Source organism: Notolepis coatsorum (assembly GCF_963971535.1).
Source record: "Notolepis coatsorum genome assembly, chromosome: 17".
In the NCBI taxonomy this organism is placed as follows: Eukaryota; Metazoa; Chordata; class Actinopteri; order Aulopiformes; family Paralepididae; genus Notolepis; species Notolepis coatsorum.
This window is the reverse complement of record NC_140181.1, coordinates 47,661,601-47,673,653: the sequence shown is the minus strand read 5'-3', so window position 1 is coordinate 47,673,653 and position 12,053 is coordinate 47,661,601. Positions and strand designations below refer to the sequence as shown.

General features: G+C 43.3%; 1 protein-coding gene across 1 annotated transcript in view; it reads right to left on the bottom strand.

The window, feature by feature from the left end:
* The window catches only part of nphp4 (nephronophthisis 4), a gene marked incomplete at both ends in the record, with an annotated part of 904,050 nt that overhangs the window by 461,939 nt on the left and 430,058 nt on the right, over nucleotides 1-12,053 (bottom strand). The window lies entirely within an intron of this gene.

The following is a 12,053-nucleotide window of genomic DNA, read 5'->3' as shown; positions in this document are numbered from 1 at the left end:
TTTGCTGCGAAATTATTGTACCACTGACCAAAGTACAGGGACTGAAACCACAGAGGAAAATCAATACCTGGTCTGCGATTGCAGTTGAAGAGCAGAGATCAATGTCCTTCACTTCAGACGAGATTGAACTCTCAGGGAGGAGAGTGTAACTAAAACATTGGTACATTGATATTTGGACCGCAGTAATGTTCTAGCAGTGCGACCGTAACCGTAAAAGCTCTGTGGTTCCTGAAGCTTCTTCTATTTCTGGGCTTGAGAAATCATATCGATGGAGGGGGAATTTCACATCAAATGAAACAGTTTTTTTGAGTGATCAATCAATCATCCAACCGACCAAACAATCACGATCAATGAATGGAGCTTTCAAATCAATCAATCACCGGATGTACTGTAGCTCATATCCCAATGTCGATAGAGAACTCTATTGTTGCCAAAGGTAATGGGTTAAAATAAGCCACATAGCCGTGCTGTTGCTTTGGTCAGCGTACTTTGTACTTTTTTGTACATCGATAGATCAATATAGCTTGTTTACTTTTTGTATTTATCCTCTCTTTCTCAGATTTTTTTTCTCTGTTTCCTCCCCGTCCCAATTTAGTCGTTGTGCCAATTCCCCCCCTCCCTGGTTGTTGTGCGCATGTTCTCCTACTGGTCGGTACAAGGGAACCCTGAAGTCATCCGCACGCTTCCTCCGACATGCGTGGCGACAGCCAGTGACTCTTTTTTCACCTGGCAGCGAGGACTCTCATTGGTGAAGTGTAACGCGTGGTAGGGCACGCTGCCTCCATCAAGTCATGCCTCCGCTGAGCAAGCGCCCAGACCTGACCTGTAGGTGTCGCTGTCCACAACGCCAGATTCGCACCCATGACTTGCTCTCCCCCTAACTCAGCTTGTTTACTTTTTAAGTAGATTTTCTAATAACTACAATGCACCCGTTTTTTATGATAATACATTAGGGCTTTTAAAACTGGAAATGTGCTCTTGCAAGCTGTATCTGAGGATTTCAACATACAATGGGGATGTATGGCTTCATGGTTGAGAGTAGGAAGAGTGTTAACTCATTCAGCGCCCACCATTAGCCGGGTCCCGTTGTAGCTATGCCACGCTTTAAAGATAGGAGTGCGTCACCTTGTTTGTAGAGCTAAATCTATATTCTATATTATAGCTATGGGGACAATACTATGGTCATTTGACACCGACTTTATTCGGTCCAAGATGCAAAAAAGAGAATTTTTTCATGCATACGTTCACGCATTATCCCGTGGTGAATATAAGTATAATTTCAGAGTGGTCCGGGATAATTCCTGGGGAGCGAGTAATAGGGCGCAACGTGAATCCTACTATAAGCGTTGGCGTTTCTTGCCTGGACATGCTACTATTTCCAAATCAAATGTATATAATATGTATTATGTTTCATCATGAATGCATGAAAGGGGGGGGGGGGTCATTTCTGATGCTTTGATTGCCAGTACCGGCATTCGTATTGAACACTAAAAACGCTGATCAGCTGGATCGGTATCAAAACATTGTTGGATCTGTGGTATTCCAAAAACAATATTCCAATTGTCTGATCGTGATTTCCAGTATTGGTGTCCAACTTATGGATCGAGTGTGCCAGATGCGTCTCGAAGTGCTCGGATGAAGCGACTTACTCGGCTCAAGTCAAGAGATTTATTTGTCACGGCATACAAGTATACAATGAAATGCGGGTGGTCTTGCCAGCAACGATGTGCAAATAACATAATAGAATCAACATTGTGCAATAAACAAGTAACATTGTGCAATAAACAAGTAACATGTTAGGGCATATCGGTATATGTACATAAGTTATTTACAGAGCATGGAGGACATGCTAGGTCCTTTGGTAGTGTCTTTCTGTACATGCTAATTTATACAATCTCCGGTTATACTATACTATTTTTAAAGTGACCTTTCCTTAGTGGCCATAAGTGTGGGCGTGTGCAGCATGAGTGTGTGCTTGCTCATGTTAAAGTGGCTGCTAGTGTGTGAGCGTGTACAGTGTGTGTGTTGTGTGTGTGCTCATGTGTGCTTGTGTGTGGAGAATTCAGTGTTCAGGGCTCTGATGGCCTGGGGGAAGAAGCTGAGCCTAAGTATCTCTGTCCTAGTAGCTGGGGTTCGCATGCGTCTGCCTGACCTCAGCAGCTGGAACAGGCTGTTATTGGGGTGGTGGGGGTCTTTCATTATTCTGCAGGCTCTGGATTTGCACCTCTTGTTGTATAGAACCTGCAGGGGATGTAGTGCAATACCCGTGGTACGCTCGGCTGAGCGCACCACTCTCTGTAGGGCCTTCTTGTCCTGTGCCGTGCTGTTTCCATACCAGGCAGTGATGTTTCCGGTCAAGATGCTCTCTACAGCTCCTGAGTAGAAGGACTGGAGTGTCTTCCCCGATACTCTGAACGTCCTTAACTGTCTCAGGTGGTAGAGGCGCTGATTCGCCTTCTTTACTACTGTGTCTATGTGTGTTGACCATGTCAGATCCTCTGAGATGTGGACCCCCAGGTACTTAAAGCTGCTCACCCTGTCCACGGTAGCCCCGTTAATCATCAGTGGTGTGTGTGTCTCCTGCTGTCCTCTCCTATAATCCACGATCAGCTCCTTGGTTTTACCAATGTTCAGGAGCAGGCTGTTGTCCTGGCACCAGCGTTCCAGTACCTCAACCTCCTCCCGGTAGGCCTTCTCGTCGTTGTCCGAGATCAGCCCCACCACCACCGTGTCGTCTGCGAACTTCACTATGGAGTTGGAGCTGTCGATCGTGTGTGTAGAGTGAGTACAGCAGGGGGCTCAGAACACAGCCCTGGGGGGACCTGATGCTCAGGGTGATGGTGTTGGAGGTCTGACCCCCCACCCTGACCGCCTGGGGTCTTTCACTCAGAAAGTCCAGTACCCAGGCGCTCAGGGCGGAGCTCAGACCCAGCTCGATCAGCTTATCCACCAGTCTGGTGGGGACTATGGTGTTGAACGCTGAGCTGTAGTCAATGAACAACAGTCTCACATAGCCCCCCTTCTGACGGTCAAGGTGAGAGAGGGTGCTGTGCAGTACCTGGGAGACCGCGTCGTCAGTGGACCGGTTTGTCCTGTATGCAAATCGCATAGGGTCCATATCACTGGGGAGGGAGGCACAAATGTGGTCCTTGACCAGCCTCTCGAAACATTTCATGACCACAGAGGTGAGTGCCACCGGTCTGTAGTCATTTGGACATGTTGGGGAGGGTTTCTTCGGTACAGGGATGATGGTAGACATCTTGAAGCAGGCAGGGACCACTGACTCCGCCAGGGATTGATTAAATATGGCGGTGAACACCGGGGCAAGCTGGTTGGCACAGGACCTAAGTATGCGTCCTGTTATACCATCTGGGCCAGCAGCCTTCCTGGTGTTCACCTGCATAAATGCTCTTCTCACACTGTGTTCCGACAACGAGAGAGCGTCCCCGCCCCCCGCCTCTTGTGTCGTTTTGTGCCATTTGTGTCTCCAGTTTATCAGCATATGTCCTCTTAGCAAGTTTAACAGCCTTGCGCAGAGTATAGACTGAAGCCTTGTACTCTTCCATGTTTCCTGACTCTCTGCCCAGGTTGTAAGCCGTGGTGCGAGAGTTCAGGGCTGCTCTAATAGTACTGTCCACCCACGGTTTCTGGTTTGGGAAAACCTGCACCTTTTTCGTGGGGACAATACTATCAGCGAGTGTTGATATGAAGCTCACAACGTGTTGAGTGCATAGTAGAGACATATTAGTATAGTAGGCAGTAATATAAACAAGGAAGATTAATTAGTGGAAGAGTGCATGATAGTAGAGGACAGTAAGAAGGTTAGTGGGTTTAAAAAAAAATCTTCTTTAATTTCAGATATTGATTGAAGAAGTGTGTTTTTAGTCGATCGCGGAAGATTGTTCGTGTTTCAACTGTCCTAACTGTGGTGGGGAAGTTCATTCCACCATTGTGGAGCAAGGACAGAGGAGAGTTTTTTGAAAAACAGCAGAGGGGAAGGTGAGAGAGAGGGATAGAGGGAGAAAGGGAGGGATAGAGAGAGGAAGAGAGAGAGAGAGGGGGATAGAGAAGAGCGAAAGGAGGGAGGACTTTGCTCTGTATCGTCAATCAATGGTCAAATAAATATTTGATTAGGGAATATAATATGTCTTTTTGTATTATTTCTCTGTGTATCAGCAAAATGTATAGATTTTTATGTTAGACATTGAGGGAAATTAAGATTATCAGATTTTTTACAAACTGCCGCTTATCAACTAACCGGTTAATCGGCAGGTGACTTATGTTGCTCAGTAGTTGCTGATGTCTGCTCAGGAGGTTTGAGTGTTTGCTCAGACCGAAAAAAAATTAGAGGGAACATTTCCCCTCACCCTGCCTCTCTATATTCATCTAATGTGGCCACACCCCCTTCACCGTGCATATCTCTATCTAACGTGGCTCCGCCCCCTCACCCTTCATCTCTCTATTTATCTAATGTGGCCCTGCCCCCTCACCCTTCCTCGCTATATCTAGTGTGGCTCCACTCCCTCACCATTCATCTCTATATTTATTATTCAATTAAAAATAAATTTCAGACTGCCCAAAACAAATTGATTAGAGTAGTGTTAAAGCTTCCTACCCGCACTCACCTGGATGTAGCCATATTTAATCAACTTAATTGGCTCCCAGTGGAAAAACGGGTTATTCAAATCAAGTTGGGCCTTACCCATAAGATAATGTATAATAGGGTCCCCTCATATCTCTCAAATTATTTTATGTGCTTTAGGGACACCCACTCCTATGCAACGAGGGGCAGTTTAACTGATATCAAACTGTGCATTTTTTTGTAGCTCAATGGGGAAAAATACCTTTCGGTACTCTGCAGCCTATGAGTGGAACAAACTGCCAGTGTCCATAAAAATGATTATATTCTACCATGTCAGAGAGAAGAACACATGGCCGACCACTCACTTCTTGTAATGTTTGATGACAGGGGGATTGCCGAGTTCTGAGGGAACGTGAGAGAGACAAAGGACCAATCAGGAGCTGTTTCAGCAGCTTTTAATTTAATAATAATTTAAAAGACACAATACAAAGCTGGCAGCAAATGAGTGCTTGAAACGTTATGTCTCTGAACAACGATCTCTAAAAAGTGCGACTGCAACATGACCCTTGATGGAGCTGTGACAAGTAATGACACAATTATTAACAGACAGGAAAAAAGGGGATTCCAAGAAACTGGAATTTTCCTGCTCACAATGGGATGAAACCATTGTACCAGTGCCAACAGCAGAACAAAAACTAAATCCCCTTGAGAGAAAGAGAGAGAGAGAGAGAGAGAGAGAGAGAGAGAGAGAGAGAGAGAGAGGAGATAGAGAAAGAGAAATAGAACGAGAGAGAGAAAGAGAGAGAGAGAGAGATGTAGAGAGAGAGAGAGAGAGGGAGAGAGAGAGAGAGGAAGAGAGAGAGAGAGGAGAGAGAGAGAGAGAGAGAGAGAGAGAGAGAGAGAGAGAGAGAGAGAGAGAGAGAGAGAGAGAGAGAGAGAATACAGCTGATAGCGACATGAGGCATGATATCAATGCTGCTGGTTGGAAAGCGGCTCCAGAGCATCAAAGCGGAGTGATCTACATATGAACTGCATGGAACGCTGACAGCAGGCATCTCAATGTGGCTCTTCAACTGAGTGAGGAATAAACAAACGGGAGATAATAAAAAAAAAATTATCCGAGGGTGAGTTGAAAATGTACATAATGCGGTTAATCCTTGTGTACACAAAACAACTGTATATACAAACGCTACATGGTATTCCAAAAGGCATAAACAAGCTTAAAGGGATAGTTCTGACATTTACTTTGGCATGCACTGTGGAGTCACTTTCAGTAAGCCCCAGTCACCTTGTACAGACAGGAGCATGACACCCATTGACTTTGCAATGGTTTGCGGCTAACTATCCAGAGCTAGTATGAGGAACAGCGTGGATTGTGTTGAGAAAGGACTCATTGGTAAGTCATAATCATCACTGGTAAGACATAGGGCTAGGGGGGTACAAGTCTCTTCCCCCTTGGTTGAAGATCGGTGTTACAGCCATCATGGCGTACCGTATGGGTAGGTTTAACCTCTATTGGAACGATTGGATATTATGAAGAAGAAGAGAAAATGGATGATATGGATGATGATTATGGATGATAAGGTGCATTTTCACCAGACTATGTTGGACTCAGCACTTCTGGTAAATCATAAAAATACTATAGTCAAATCGGCCGATGAGGAAACCTATTCGGCTCCGTGGTATAGTCTGGCCCGAGCAAACTATAGAAGAAGAAGACAACGGATGAGGGGCACCTAACGTTATATGTATCGATCCTGTTCTGATCCAAGACACTTGGAGCGAGAGTGGAGTACCTGCTGACAAAGGTAACGTCTATTTTACGTCTATTTGACCAAACCCCATCATAAAACATGCTTTTGTAATGATTGCAGCGTCGGAAAACATATGGTCGTGTTTACCTTTGACCTGGCAATAATATAGGTTTCAGGCGAGCAGCCGCGAGATTTGCACATATGCGCACAAAACACTATATCTCACGATCTAGAAAACCAGCCTGGATTATTGTGAAACGGGGCGATTTTTTGCGTGGTATAGGGCACAAACTAAGGTATGTACTGTAGAAATAAACTGTTTTGTCCATGTTGGAGTATAAATGGTGCCTGTCAAATGAGCCATACTATTGTCTCCATAGCTATAATATAGAATATACGATGGGTCCGCAAACATCCTGAAAATGGTTAATAACGCTGGCGCCAGGGAGTAAAGATGGAAAAACAGTGTGGCAGTCAATGAGTTAACCTTGTTTAAAAGTATAAGATGCAACGTTGCTGCATCTGCCGACGGACACAATGTTAAGTATTTCACTGTCAAAAGTAAAATTGCGTGAAGATGTAAGCCTTGTGTCTGTAACGCAGAGCAGCAACAGAAGTAATTATCAAACTTTGGAGGACACTGGGGGGAAAAATACAAGACATTATAAGACAAAGTTGTCTTGTCACCTTTAGAATGCGGAGATGCTGAAATGTGACGGGCATTCAGTGCTGCACATTAAAACCCACTGATAAGTCAACCCTGCTTCGCTAGCGGAAGAAGCGAATCAACGCGCAAGCACAGCCATCCATCCCCCGCACCATCTCAAAGATCAACCAACTTGATGAAGAAGAAGTAAGAGAGCCATCATCTTTACATCTTCATCCGATGCACGCCTTTCCTCAATACATTTTTCCAAGTTTGCACCCAAGTGGGGAATAAAACTGTTCACAGGAACATGGTCTTGGGAGAAATTTGAAGCGAGGCGGGGGTTGGGCGCGACTCTGGGCTTTTTAGAGTGTGGCGGGAATTAATCCTAAATTAGGGGGATGTGAGCATTGATGGGAGACGGCGTCTGACAGTTATTACTATCACTGCAGTCTGTTGGGCTGCTCAAGTCATTATTTCAGCCAAGACCCTGTGACAGGCACCGGCCCACAGCCCGCACTACTGATTCCCCACAATGAGAAGCCCTGGGGGAAGTGAGGGAACACACACCCGAGATCATTAACTTAAGAGTACTAAAACGCTCACATGCTCATCCATCTGTGCCAGGAGTCCAAATGAACCCAGCAAGATCCTGTGTTCACTTCAGCTTACCAAGGCCAAATAAGGCTTAGGGAGAACTGTGTTCAGTCTGTGATCTGGCCTTCGCTGATTGTAAATCTTCAAGACGTCCATGCAAGGATTGTTGCACTGCTCAAGCCAATTTACTACAAATCTGAACCTTTCATTCGAGGGGTCAGTTGCTTTTATTCTTCTAACGGAAGAAGCAAATTGTGCAATTCACCTCTGAACAAAGAGACGGAAGAGAAGGGATGTTTTCTTTTTCCTTTTTTCCCCTGAAGACAGCAAGGAGGCTGGATATACAGTACAGTAGGATGAGGGAGGATGGGCGGTAGGCTGATGTCCTCACTGAAAAAACTCGAAGCACGTCATTCACATCATTAGCAAAACTGACTTGTGCAATAGCAACCAGCTGCTCAAAATATCAGGAATGTCCATTTCAATATGGTAAATAAAAATTTTCTCAATTTGAAAATAAATTGCCAAAACAGGTGAAACAATCAGCAGTATGCAGACTATGCACCCAACATATCAAAAATCCCTTTTTAAAAAGATCTGCTGAATGATATTCTGAGTTTAAAATGTCAAAATGTTTCTAAGATCCTAAACCTGTCAAATCTGTTGCTCAATCAAATAAGCCTCCTCTACTTTTACTGGTACATGGCTCAAAATTGCGACCAAAATTGTATCTGTGCGACCTCAAAATATAATTGGGAGCATTCGTGCGAGTGCAAATAATTGTTCTGCTGCGACCCCCCCCTCCTATTGTTGACGCACACACACGCTGCTCCCAGTGCCCTCGTTGCCCTCCCCCTCACAGACCCGTCTCATTTGCACCGGAGATAGCAAGCGTGCTGCTCCTCTTTTAACATCACTGAAGCATTAAACAATGGCCCAGGAAACTATTCACTTTAGTTTAATACATGAGGCGTTGTCTAACGTTATCTAGCTGGCTAGCTACTGATAGCTCATAACATCATTGGCGTTAGTTTTTGCAGCTGTGGCTAACGTTAGCTAGCTGTTGTGCTCACGGAGGAGACAAAACTGGGAACGAGGTTACAATGGAGTGGAGCTAACTAACTGTACAAATCGCTGTGATTGGCTGAGACTGTATTATGTACGGTTGGCTGCCTGGCTGTTGTGGATTCGGGTAGCCAGCTAGCAGCTAACATCAACTCAACGTCAACACTCTGTTACCACTCTGAGTTAGTTTGCCGACAGCAATGTAACAAACAATATGGTCCGTGCCGAACCATTATCCCCAATACATATATTCTGTGTGTGAATTATGTTGAGCCACCACAAAAGATAAATCCAAAGTTTAATCCAGTAAGAATAGTACTAGGCTATATAACATACATCTTTGCAAGTAGATTACATTAGCAAAATGCCCTTTTGACATGTAGCCTACATATTCATAATCATGAAAGTTTATTTGGAAGTATTGTATATTCTGTGTGTAATACAGACAGTATTCACACATTCATAAATAACACTTACAGAAAAGCTTATTGTGCACTGTAATAAGTTTTGTTCAATGGGGGATTTTTTTATGTACCAAATACCGTGAAACCGTGGTATTTTTTACCAAGGTTATCGTACCCTCAAAATGTCATACCGGCACATGCCTAGTCTACACTATAGGCTACACTACTAGGTCTACACTATACTATAGTTTAAGGCTAATTTCACTGTTTTACTGCATTACAGTACTGTTATATTGTCGGTTTAAGTTGGGAGCACCAGTGCTACCAAGTAAAAATTTAAATTTCGAGCCCTGTGGTATAAGCAATTTTACGTCTCACCCCATTAATTCCGTTAAGTCCCTTGTCTGCTTATTTTCCCAGAGTGACAGAAGTTCCATGTATCCGTTCCTCCCTGCACATTATGAAACCTATGGTGCCCAAAGGCACCATCGATCTCTCCCATTTAGAATCCATCTAATTTAGAAGGAGACGTTTAACAGAATGCAGCATTTCAAAAGTGCGATGGTGGTTATAACTCCTTGCTGCCGCAGATTGTGCACATTTTCCTCTAATTGAATGAAAATGATGTAATGATAATGTAAAGGTTTGAAAAACGATGGTCAAAATCACATTGAAGTACATTCAAGTATATATATATTTAAGTTCCACAGCCATAGGTACCTCTTCCATAAATACATGTTATATTGAGCCTTTTTATCTTTCCTGTCATGCTTTGAATTGATGAAAATGTATGTATCGTCCTTCAATCAATAGGCTTCATTCAGCCGTCAAGGCTCTGTAGCGTGTTAGGATGGCTGGTATAACTAGCTGATGATTCAAAGTAGTTTTCAAGTCACATGAAAGTAGGGTCTGGTAAAATAACAATCATCATTTTGAGTTTAATAAGCTTAAATGTGTTTAACCCTTCTGTTCATTTTAGGCCTATACTGTTCTTTAACCTCTTAGGCCAGGGCCCTCATTCATCAACGTGTTCTACGCACAGATCTGTGCTTACCCTGTGCGTACGATCATTTCTAAGCAAAGAGTGGGATTCATCAATTTCGATTTGAACTTGACTCCGTGCTTACTACTACGCACAGGTCAGACCAGGCGTACCTGGCGCCCAGTGGTAGAATATATTATTACAACAAGGAAATGAGCTTCTGTGCATAATAACACCGGCATGTTCTGTACGAACCGTAGTTCATTATAGTTCATTGTAAAATAGCAACAGTAGTGTAATTATGGTCAAAACCCTATAAATAGCATTTGGAATAATAGATCTTTCTCTCAGAATGAATGCAGCATGGTTTATATAGCGTTATCGGAATATACGGGGTGTAGGCTACTGACTGACTGCGCTCCGCGTAGCTTGATTGATTGATTGATTGAAAAGTTTATTAACAGATTGCAGAATGGGTACAGTACAGTACAGCTCAGTACATACAATTGTTAATTGGGGATGCAGACCAACTTTCGTCTTGTTTACATCAGGGTCCCCCATTTTCAATTCATCATAAATCATAAAGCTCAACTCGTTATTATTTTGCGCACGGACCACAGAAACACAGGAACGTTTTGATTATATTTAAAATGCTTTACGTTAAACGAAACAAGTGGAATTTCGAAGCTGTAAGCAGAATACAAGTCATATGAATATAGTGTTCTTCCCCCTTTTTACTGTATAAGAAAGAATAGAAAACGCATTGCAATGACACTATAGTGGACAGACTATGTATATGATGGGATTCAAGTTCGCGTTTTTGTTGATCATAGGCATGCTGTCAGAGTATGATATCTTCAAACATTCTAGAACATTTGTCGTCACAGATCATGTCCTAATAGAACATAGGCTATGGCATGGATCGTGATATTGTGTGGACTGTAATTATTACTGTACCGGTACCACCCATTGTGACAACAGCCTTGTGAGTCCCGCACACAAACATGATGGAATTCAAGTTCATGTATTGAAAGGCAGGCTACATCATACATGCAGTGAGATTCATTGTTCTTGTATATGCTCTCTATTATTGTTTATATAGGCTACCCAATACTGACATCAAAATAGATTGTAGTATGCCTCTAGAAATCATATGCAGCAGGTAGAAAATTGACGGGAGATCCATCGCGATTTGGAATAAAATTGAGGAGAACTTTAATCCCTGGGTATTAATCAAACAACACGGGAAAAGGCAGTCATATTCCAGCGCGGTCTTTATTAGCCGACAACAAAATAGATGCCTCTAAAAATCATATAGCCAATCGAACACAACTAATAAAGGCATTCATATTACAGCACGGTTATAATGACACACAACCAACGCCAAACAGTGGTCAACGAACGGTCTTTATTAGTATTTTGAGCTGTCCAGGCAGAATTGCAGCAATGGTCTTAGGGAGCCGTTGATATCTGACATCACCGTTTACAAGTCCGCCTTTTATTTATCCCATAATACGCGATAGTGTCTTCTTGGTTCGACAGCAGTGAACAATCTTCGTGGAGTTTCTCAGAGTTCCGCTCGGGTCAGTCCATTATTTCACATCCCATGGGGGGTGTTTCCTCATTTTCATGACCATATATGGATAATCATGCACGAGCATTGACGGTAGAACAAAGTGGTATTCATCAACACGGAGGAGCATAGAGCCTGCGTACGCACCGTGTGATGAATCCCGACTTCCCTGTGCGTACACTAGTTCTACATTCCGTGCTTACGTGTGGAAATAGGTCAAGTTCTACGCACACATTGATGAATGAGGGCCCTGGAGCCTATTTTCTGAAAATCCGCCTAAAATACATACCTAAGTAAATGGAATATTGCTCCACTTCTACAAGGTCCATTTGCATATTATTGGTATCTAGGGACATATATGGACCTCAGTGAATGTATTATTACTAGGCTTGCTTAAATTGTGATGAAACAAAGGAGAATATGAATTATGATTTTTCTTTGCATCTTTGA